This window comes from Styela clava, chromosome 13 (assembly GCF_964204865.1).
Source record: "Styela clava chromosome 13, kaStyClav1.hap1.2, whole genome shotgun sequence".
Taxonomy (NCBI): Eukaryota; Metazoa; Chordata; class Ascidiacea; order Stolidobranchia; family Styelidae; genus Styela; species Styela clava.
Window position 1 is genome coordinate 10,943,277 of NC_135262.1, and position 12,088 is coordinate 10,955,364.

A 12,088-nucleotide genomic window follows, 5' to 3' on the forward strand; every position below is an offset into this window, starting at 1 on the left:
CAAAATAATTTTAATCCCTAATCTTTTTATCTTATGTACACAATATTCAACTCGTATAACCCGAATCGCATGACGTAGTGAACCTTCAAGGTCTGCCGTTGCCGTTCCACTATCCAGGGATACATTTTATACCCAACAAGGGGCTCCCGAAGTATTCGTACCAAGATGGCGCACAACCTGAACATATTATGGATATCAGGCCATAGTTGTTCAGGTTGTGCGTCATCTTGTTACAAATACTCCCGGAGCGCCTCCGACAAAGTATTAAATAAACTTTAAGATTTGATCTTTAAGAAAGCGCTTAAGAACTTATTTCAGTACAAAAATATTACAGACAAAAAATGATATGTTTTGATGAATACATAACTTTACTGAACTGAGGACGTCGTGATGTCAGTCATTTTTCAATTACTGCGCCACAGTTGATTATTTGTGGATTAGTTATTATTATAGAAAAGAGAACACTTATGGACGCGAAGGTCAAATGTCAAAACAATGTTTTCGTGAATATTAAAAATGCGGAAAGGAGTCTCGCACCTACCGTTTGTTGAGAATAGATTTTCCCACTACAACAACAAGAATAATAACAACAGTGCAGAAAGCCCATCCGTTGGGAAAATAAATCAAATACGTGGACTATGGGAAAACAAGCATTAACGCAATAAATAATTTGAATTAAATTAAAGATATCATCAGTATTATTAGACACATCCACCCTAACACATTTATTCATAGCAAATTTTACAAACATAAACACTCAGGGACAGGAGGCTGATAATTTAAAAGAGAAAACTACACAGTTTGTTATGTCACATCCAATCCATCCTTACTTTTCATTTGGGTTACTATATATATATTGATGTAGTTTCTAATCATTTTTTGAAATTACGCTACCGCTTCTTCTGTTCATCACCATATGCAATACAGAACTAACAGAGGCAAGAAGTGCCAATAGGTTGTCGGTGAAATGTGTATGGCAGAATCTGTTAAATATATTTCAAACAAATCAATATTCTATAATTCAAAGACACTGCTTTCTATAACGTTATCTAAGCTACGTGGCCTTGAGCCTCGTAGGCCTATAGCTTCAATTTCTATTTGATAGGGCAAACAGGTTTGCATAATATCTGATATATATATATGTAAACATTATTTCAACTCACCGGTTGTAATTAAAATGGAAGCCGGGGCGATCATTGTCGCTAAATTAAAGAATATTGTGCATATTTAATTAGGTTATATATTTCTTCTAATATAATGAGCTTAATATAAACGCACGTCCTAAACAGTATTGGTAAAATTAGTTAGATCTCACATGAATAAATATTTTTTTAATAATATATATTGGCGAAATATGTTCAATCGCTCATCGAGGAAGAGGGTTCTTAAACTTTTGGTTTTATGGAGCACCTGACGAGGTTGCCTATTAGTCTTTAGGGGGCGCCACAATAAATTTACAAAAATGAAACCAAAAACAAAATCAAATTGCGGTTTTCAAATATTCCTAATGCTGTTATTGTTTCTTTGGGAAGTTACAAAATTAGTCAAGTCAGTATTATATGAGTAAACCGGATAGCTGAGTAAACTTCTAAGGAGCAAATGAGGCAACAATTCCTTTTTCCAACATTCGTATGATTATATATACTCTTATGCAAGGGGGTTATGGAAAGGGTTCTAGCAGAAAATAGTACAAACGCTTCCAGAACTCAGAAACACCATGCTAAGTGTGGTTGGTCGATTGAGTCCGTGTATCATTAAAATTCTATATTGCATAACTGTTGATAATGTTGTGTACACAAGTTGGGATCAAGATATATTCAATCGCTTATCGGTCTCGAGGGGTTCTTAAACTTTTGGTTTTATGGAGCCCCTGACGAGATTGACTATTATGTATGCAACCCCACAATAAATTTACAAAAATGAAAACCAAAACCAAATACCATAACCTCTTTATACTTAACAGGTTAGACTTGGTTAAATTAGGTTATATTTCCTCAAAAGTGCAATATATTATATAGCAATATATTGCATTGATATTTTGGTTTCATTTAAGCAATGAGATTCATCGTACAGTACACTTTGTGTAGTGTAAATTTATTGTTTCGACAATTGTGTCACCTCTGAAAAGAGATCGGTATATATACCTGATTCATATAATTTCTTGTTAAAAATCATATAAACTGGTGATACCAACGATATTACTTTTAAAGAGAAATTGAGGAAAAAATGCCCTTTTCCCCAGATTCGTGTGATTATTTATACTCGTATGCTAGGTGTCTATGACAATTATGATGAGGTGGCATTATCAGATGCGATGCGATGTTTTCTGCGACGTAGTCGCGTAAAATCAGCTTGTTAGTGAACGTTGAAGAAATTGAAGGTGCACAATACCGTATAACCTACTATAAATCTTTGAAGCGGTGAGGATGATAACTATTACTTACTTGAGTATTCTTTCATGGTTTCGGTCGCGCCCAACTAGCATAAGTTGATGCACGACGTCATTACGTTCAAATTGGATGACTAAAGTCATTTGGCTACTTGGAACAAAACAGCTCACGCCACACCAAATCATCGCACACGTAGCTGTGGCATTTTGGTGAAATGGGTAAGTAGGGTTGTTAGTCACTTTGAAAAAATGGCTTACACTAAGCCAAATTATTCCAAGCAGAGCCGCGATAATTATGAGATGCACAAATATACCATCAGACATCGCCGTGTCCCATTATATGTTTTGTATTGAATGGTATTAAAGAGGCATAATATAATCAAAATTTATAGTATGTAGCCCACAATCCTATAGAATAATAGTTTGCCAATCAGTCAATAGGTCGAGTATATTTCAACTCAAGGAGGCGGGAGAGATTACGCATCATTCAATAATTGTTATATAAACGTGACGATGCTGTGACAATAAGTGACTTTGCGGCCACTTTCTCATGTTTTACTGCAATTGGTCTACAACTCACATTTATAGGTTATACCATGTCATATACCTAAATATCTGTTATTGACAGGCCGCTATCTATCTTTATTTTCTTGTTTTTAAAACAAGCGCCATTTAAAACTCGACATATTTTCAATTTTATAACGCAAAATGAACTGTTGACGATGGTGGTAAAATGTGTTAGCGCTGATTTCCAACGATTCGTGGTTTAAATGATTTTTGATATGATGAAACGTTTTTCATTTTTCGCAATTTTCAATTTCGCATATCGTCACCCTAATAACCGAATTGCGTAAGTCATTTTTAGCAGTTTCGAGATAAACGTAAAAAACTTCCTAATGATATTGCTATGCCATTGAGAGTCAATAATTTGCCATAGTTCAATTTTTTGATCGTAGCCGGATTTAAGTTAATTTGTATGACGCAGTCATGTGACGTTATGATGAATGGCGCACTGTGACTTAGGCAGAAATGTGTCTATGACTAGGGGACATACGCAATTTTGCAACTTGACTATATGTACCAGTCCTGAAAACCAAACAATCTAAAAACGAATGTAATTCTTAGTATATACGATGTCTAATGCCCAAAATAGCTAATCTGATTCAATTACATTATTTTTTATGTTTAAAAATATATATTTCATCAATATAACACGCTCTGCACCACCGAAATAAGACTAAAGTTAACTATAAAGAATAAAACAGCAATGTACCTTTATATAAAAGCCAACCAAGGTGAATTGGACTCAGACAGTGAATATCACAAGTACACGCCTTCCTATACTGTAGTATGAATTGAAATTTATAAGCGCTAAGCTAGAATCTGAATTGGAAAAACTCAAAAATCCTTCGCCGAGGTTATTTTGCCTTTGTGACTTCACAATAGCTCTGCGGTAACAATGATAATTCATTATGACAAAACAATTGAACAAATTTGCTTATCATACAAAATCTCTATTTTTATGGGTCTCGGAATTCTTAAAATAAAATCTGAGTTAACAGACAGGTGCGCAGCATTACATAAATACCTATTTTATGAAAAACTCAAAACCGCCAAAAATGGCTTACGCAATTCGGGTATTAGCGTGACGATATGGAATCATGCGTAAAGTCGATTTTTTTAAATAGAAACAAATACTTGCCTATTCCAAGTTAGTTTATTCAGGCATTGTCGCAGTAGGATAGTAACTCGTCCTACCGCCATCTTTATTTTTTATTGGTGCAAGCCGACGGAAGCCTGCTAATAGGGTAAATTTTCATTCAACACATGACAATTGAATTAGTCATACACTTTTCAGTTAATTTATCCATATTTTATCAATAGGATAGTAACTCGTCCTACCGCCTTCCTCATTTTTGTTTTGGTGCAAGCTGATGGAAGCTTGCTAATAGGGTAGTTTTCATTCAACACATAACATGGAATCAGACATTGGTCACAATAGGACAGTAACTCGCCCTACTGTCGTCCTTAGTTTTTATTATTGGTGCAATCCGACGGAAGCCCTGGTTATGAGGTACTTTTTTTATTCAACACGTAACAATTGAATCAGTAAATCATAGGAAACGCAATCGTGCCTGTGCAGTTAGTGCTACCTTCTAACGAGGAAACAATGTTAACTTGGTTGCGGCGATGTGGGTGTGATAGAATATATTAAAACCTGAGAAGTTGGTTTTGCCTCATTATTGTCTTAACTACAAAACTGTAGAGTCGGAGTCTTGTATTTTTTAATTTGGTAAAAAATATTTCAACATACGTGTAGTAGTATGACGAGCTTGTCTCATTTTATCGACCACTAAGTCAGTTCGCTTGCAAGACAATATAGGAAATCGTTTGTCTAGGTTTTATTATTAAATATGGCAAGCCATAAATTTGCTCCACCGCCATCTTCAAGAAGGGACCCATCAATTGACTACTAATATATTGCAAACGAAGAAACTTCAAATGAAACGGAGGGAGACCTATACGAGAGTGTAACATACGAACAACCACGCGCCATCCAGGGTAACTCGAATGAAGGTAAGTGATATGTCAGTAAATTTCCCGTATTTTTAGAAGTTAAGTGTCCTTTCAGTGAGTGCTGAAATGTTTGTTTGTATTTTAGCTAAACATGGTTTTTCAATATCTTTGCTGTGGACGTGGCACTGATACATAAGGATTTGGCTGTATAACTGAAATTCATTCTTTATTTTAGGTGTCTCTAACTAACTCTCGGCTAGACTGTGTTTTGCCTAAACCGTGGTAAATTCAAAGCAATGGTCAATAACTAAAAATTTATTGATTGAGATGTTGCTTTAAAAAGAAAGTAATAAAATAAGAATTTCATCTAGTAGTAAAACCTTTGATAAAGGCAATTTTTGGTGCCCGTATAGCTTTACAGCTGCAGATTTTTAGGAAGGTAAAAAGGTCACAATGACTGTGTGTGACATGTGAAGATTAATTTTTTTCCAGGTATTTCAAACAATACCACTGTCGAGACCAAAACTCCAAAATGCACACCTATCAACGTCGTCTTATCTATCGCTGTCGTCATAAGTATTGGATTTTCAGTATGCGGAATCATCCTTGTTATACAGGTAAAATGAAAAATGTTTTTTAATATTTCAGTGTAAGAAACGTTTACTGTTTAATTCTCTTTGGCGCTCGCGAATTTCATTTTTTGATGATTTCAGAGAGCCTAACAATGAACAAAAACGAATAATATTTATGTTTTATTGCATTTTGCGCACCCACAACCATTGGCGTTGGGCCTTTCCGTACGGTGGGCACGTATACGTACCCACGACAAAAGTCGCTAGATTGCGGCGGGTACGTTGATTCACTCCACTGTTTCATTTAGCAATCGGTCGCAAACTGTTGGTCTAGTTTTTCCGGGTTTTAGTTTATTGATAAGAAGTCTTCTTCGAAATTAACATAAGCGACGGTAAATCTCGCTTTCGTTTACGACGGGAATTTTATTTGCGGCGTAACGAGGGAGTGTTTTTGAAATTTATGCAAATTTCGGTGTTTTTTGGGTGGTAATAGAAGACATATTATCCCTTATTCTGTTTTGTAGACTCAATCAGAAAGGAAAATGAAAGAAGTTGAACTGGTGCGACAGCGTATCAAGGAAAACACAGAGGAAATGAAACGGAAAGACCAATTAGAGAAAGAACTGACTACGCAATATGGGGATATGACAGGAGATGTTTCGCGAAAGTCTTATACGAAACGAATTTTCGAAATTGTAGCGAATATTCGAAAACAAAAACAAGAGATTGAAAAAGTTCTCGCTGACATGAGGTCTTTACAAAAAGAAATCAAACAGCTTGAAGGAAGAGTTGAACGTACATTTACTGCTGCTGATGAAGCTATCTTCAAGGTTTGTAATAGTTGTTATAGTTCTCTATGGATGCAAGACATTTTATTCTTGCATCTAGTAAACGGCTCATTAATAAATTTCCCAGATCTTTGTGTAACAATTCACACCTTTTTCTCGTTATAAAACAAAATTGATTTGAGTATATTACTTCCAAGTTTTACTTTATGTCCCTTATTGTCTACAGGACGCCAAAAAAGATGATTTTGTAAGGCAGGCTTATAAATATCTGATAGCATCCCTAAACATCATCTGTTCTCAACTTTTGCAAACTGTGGATAAAACTGGAGAAGTCATGAGAGAAATAAGAGATTTGGAAGAACAGGTTTGATCATTTATTTGGTCTAGTCTAGAGATTAAATTGTTGAACTTAACTGTGTAGGCATCACAGGTACTCATTTCGGCGTCAAATCACATACCTGTAAGCTGCCACCTTACCAAGGGTGTAAAAAATTGGGTAGACAATGCCGAGTGAGAAAGAATCTGGCACTCACAAAAATAGTAGCTCATTACATATTGCTAAATATCAATGGCAGTTGTACCAGACTTAATTGGAGAGGAAAGCAAGAATAAACGTCTTCAGTGAGGATGATGTTTTGGAAGATGGCTTTGGCATAGTAATTAGCGTGTTGTTTGTAGCTATTTACTAAACATGAGAGCGATGCTCGAATATATATGGACACGAAGTGGTACGGGTATGCAATCTGTCACTGTAGCCTGCCGGTACCGTATCGCAGCTGAGCAGCAGATTTGAACTTATAAGAAACCGCCACAAGAAGAGCATTTTTTAATTTTGATGACATCATCGCACACCAAAAACGAATTTCATAGAGGCCACAAAAATTTTCAAAATATAGCTTTCTAGCGAAAAATACAATCTTCAACTACTGAAAATTCAAAGCAATTGGTCCAGTAGTTAATGAGGAAAGTGAATATTTCGATGGATAAATTTACACCTGGTTGAGAACCCCCAAATTAGAGCATTGATGGAGCCAATTTCATAGTACTTGTTATTGTAATTTTTTCTTCGTATCTTTCTAGATCGCCAATGAGAGCAAAAAAAACACTGCAAGCAATTTGGATAAAATAACTGACGATTTCAAAGAAAAGAAGAAAGAAAATGAAGCGGGATGATAAAAAATTAAAATCAATGACGTCGTCGTCACCAAAACCTCGGAAAAAGAAATCTTAAAATTGATTTTCTTGATTACTATATATAAATTTTATCCTTATTTTCTTCTAATTTTATAAAATCGAAAACAGTGTTATTGTATACTGTTTATGATTTTGCAGATCCAGTAAATCTTCTTTAGCTTGTGATCACCTCAGTCGTTTGTCAACACATCTATCATCCATTTATTAGTTTTCAGATCAGAGCTCACATACTTGCTTTGATTAAACTTTCATAAAAAAATTATATTCCCTATTCGAACTAGGCTTACAACTCCAAAATTTTGCATCTATTTTGAATATATTATTGTTACTGATCTTGCTGTTACACTTTCACCATTTTGCTGTAAAATTATCATATTTCTCAATAAGAAAATTCATTGTTATGATTATTAATGACAATAGGCGGTGTTATGACTAGATTACTAACAAATTTGAGTAGGTAGGATAAGTTGTCACCATGGTTACAAAAGTTTGTACTCTGGTATATGTATACTATTAAACCAGTTTCATATTCAATCCGAACATTATCCGAGCCGAGCAATTATTGGTTTGTACTAGTGTTCTTCTAACTTTGTCCTTCACGACCTAACTTTTTTACAACCCTCAGGATATTAGGTAATTTGATAATATGGAAAGTATTGAAAAAAGAAATTGCTAATCTCTTTATTGAGACCAATTTGCTTACATATTCTCACACTAAAAATCGAATCTAACTCTATTCCAGTGATGGTGGATCTCTCAGTTCTCTTTCCAAATTTGATCAATATTTTGTTTTGACATGAGTTGGTGTCGAAAAAGATTTCACCGCGACAACAATTAAACCCCTTTTGTGACCTACCGTCGGGCCGGGACCCCCAGTTTAAAGAGCCCTGGTTTATACAATGCTTTTGGGAAGACCTTTTTTTTTTCTCCGAATATTTTCTCAATTTAAACATCTATATTTCACTTTGCATTTTACTCATCAATAAGTGAATACTATTTATTTATATTTATTACCCAAAATCCAGTCTGTCGCAGTAAATGAACAAGAATAAAATAAATAATCATCAAGATGTGTTAATTTGAAAACGAATTATAAAATTTTATTTATTTATATCTATGCCCATGGGATCCAATTTTGCTGCTTTTTCTATACAAGAAGAGGCTTCAAATTGGCTTTCATGTATTTCTCGTTCTTGTTCCCCTCTACATTTTATCACTGCTTATATCAAGTACTATAAATTCCATGCATCTTCGAATAACAGTAACAGTGAATATCTGTTTATATTTGATCTGAGTAAAAACAATGATCTTTGAAATGAAATATATATTTACCTTAGGGAAGAATTGTCCAGTGTAGCATTGCTAAAACCTGTTCAATATTCTTTCACTATTTGATTTTTTATTTTTTTTTTCCAAAAGCAAGCAACAACTACTGTAATTTTACAGTAAATGCAAATTTGTTTGTTTAAAACAAATTTGCCTGGGTTTTTGTGTAGTCCTTTAGAAGATAGATGCATGAATTCGAATGGAAACTATGATTGCAGCGGTTTCTGTTCTGGACAAGAGCGGAGGATCAAACGCAGTTATACATTATCCGTCAACGGGTCAGTGCCAGTGTTGTGATAACAGTCATTTGCCCTGTATTTACAAGAGATTTCTAATGTGCAATAGCTTGTTCAGAACATCGATTTTTATTATGTCTGACATTTGATTATTATATGGTATAATAAAAAGGGCAATTCTACAAGATTGTATGTTGTTAATTTTGGACTCTGGACAGGGGGTAGCCAGGAATTGTCAAATGGGGAGGGGGGGGGGGCGTAACGGCTAGCGCAGTGGTTCTCAACCTTTTTTCGTTCGTGGCCCACTTTTTGTTGCGCGAAAGTTCTGTGGCCTACTAAGTTTTTTATTATAGAAAAGAGTTTTCTGAATAGATTTTTATTCAACTGACTATTAGTGGGTTATCTGCTGCTGAACATTATAAAACGAATACATTAATTTTTGGTGGGTTCTGAGCCTTTGTTTTGATTTGCATCGATATGGAAAACCCTGCTTTCAGATAAAGTTTGAATTTTGATGGTCTCAATGAATGATGTCCAAGAAGTTTATAGCATAAAACACACTGTCCTTTTACTTCACAGTTTTCAGGAGAAGATGGAATCTATATTGAATGTAATTTTTGATGAACTTTCGTTTTGCCATTCAACTGATGTCTGATTCCCATGTTTCGATATACGCTACTATTGAAATTGCTATTCCCCTTCTACAGTCATCATGCCGTAGAATGTGTTTGTTGAGTCACAATGCGTTTCAACGGCGAAGCATGTTTTGCAAATAGATATCTTGTTTTTACAAAACGTGTGAAGCTGATTTTGTAAACGAATCAATTAATTCAATCAACAACCCTTGCGATTTATAATTGGTCTGTGGCCCACCTCAAAATGTCTCCATGGCTCACCAGTGGGCCATGACTGGAAAGACTGAAAGACGGTTCAGCAATTTGGCCCTTTCTGTATCTTGTGCTGACTGACCGTCTAATCCAGTGATTCCTAACCTTTGTGAGCCTGTCGAACCCCTACAGTTTTCTGTGAGCTCCCGTCGAACCACACCGTACAAAGCGGTTAAAACCAGGAGCGCATTAGGAACTTTATAAAGGGGAAGCAATACTATGCAAGGTTTTAGAATATTACCATTGTGGTGTGACTTTCATTGTTGTGTAACAATGGTGTATCCCGAATGAGAAGCATGTGTTTCTCGTTATATAGAGCAGTGGTTCTCAACCGCCGGTCCGCGGACCGATGCCGCCGGTCCACCAAATATCTTTCTAATATTAATAAGCAAATTGCAAAATACAAAGTATTGACGGCATATCCATTATTTTCATGATTTTTTTTCGAACTCTTATTGATTCGTAGTACCGGTATTCGTCTAACAACCGAACTTGGTTAGAAGTCCTCTGCCCATTTCAAACCCTGAACGGCTGGAGCCTATGGCCTCACCACGGCGGCTAACGCCATAACGGAGGAGTTTGATAGCACACAGTTAGAGTTTTGGTTGTTATCAATTCTGAAAAAACATCCTGTTTTAAAATACATACTCTTGAGTCTTGGCATATTGAAAGTTTTATGGAGGTTGCAAAAACACATGAATTGAAAAGTGATATCACAAAGTGTAGTTTAGAACAAGCCACAAGTAATACCCAATAACTCGGAGCCGTTTTGAAAAATAATACCCTACGCTAACTGATTCCACCTACAGGGCTATCATATTAGTCCTAATTTTTCTTCGAATTGATATAATTTATGTATTTCGAAATTTAAAAAATCGGGTAAATATGTGAGTATGATGGCAGGATAAGTGGCGACGTATATGAAAATAGGAACAAAATCGGAACGATGCGCAATAAAAGTTTTACAGAAGGAATTAAGTATGAATTTGAATATATCGCTGAGAAGCTTATAGCGCTTGAAATAAGTAGGACCGAAAAAGAGCTGCACCATGAACGTCTGGGTTGTAGAGATGGGAACAATTAGATAGGAGCCTATAGTGGTAACGATATCATAATCGTGGATTCGTGAGTAATGAATCTATTTTGTATTTGTATTACCCAGACCTTCAGGGTTCTTCTCTCGATGTCTCGGAAATGTCGTGTTCCACGTGTCCCACTTGCTCCACGTGTCATACTTGTCCCAGTGTGATGGTAATTGGCGTATAAGTAAATTATACCTGATTGAACTATTGTAATTACTATTTATAAAAATATTTCGATACTGATATTCAGATAATATTTATTTCCTATTTGAATTGTAGGAGACAGACAGGATTAAATAGTTTTCTGCGAACTATGTTTACGGTGATCATTTTTTCAGATTGACGAACAGGTATTCCAGAACATATTAAATTGATATATGTAGTGCCCCATTTTCCAAGCGGGACATGTGGGATACGTCCGACAAGTGGGTCACTCCGGGCGGCAAATTGGACAAGTGGGGCACATGGGAAAAGTGGGACAATTTGAGCAAAAAATTGTGGCACGTGGCACAATTGAGAGGGGGGGGGGGGCAAATGAGATACATGCCACAGGTGAGACAACTGTGACGCAACATATTTAAGACGCCCTTCTTTGTTCTGCGACAATGGGTCATGCAGGGTTGGGTCTATACTGCGATCTTTGAAGTGACTGCGATTGAATTTTACTCGATCGTTGAGAATCTTCTATCTGGTTATGCTCTACATCAAAATATTGTTTTGCTCTTTATCTATAGACACGGAGAAAAGCTCCGATTGAAAGAGAAATATAATTGTAATAATCGTACATAATTATAAAACGTGAATCAGAGTTTAGGATGGGACTCTGAGGCCTACGTGATGGAAAGTCGTTCGGTTCTGCGAGCATTTAAGTGACTGCGATCGATTTCTTCTGACTTTGCAGAGTACGTTGGTATAAAAAGTGTATAAAATTACCTAAGAAGTGTTCCGCTAAAAGGAAACAGTAAAATATTTTGTGGAATATCAGGTCCGTAGACTCGGAGTAATATGAAAAAATAAATGTAATAACTTTCCTTGTCGGCTGCTGCTGTTGACCAACCAAGTTTTGAACCAATGTGCCTCAATGCTTTCGCTCTGTT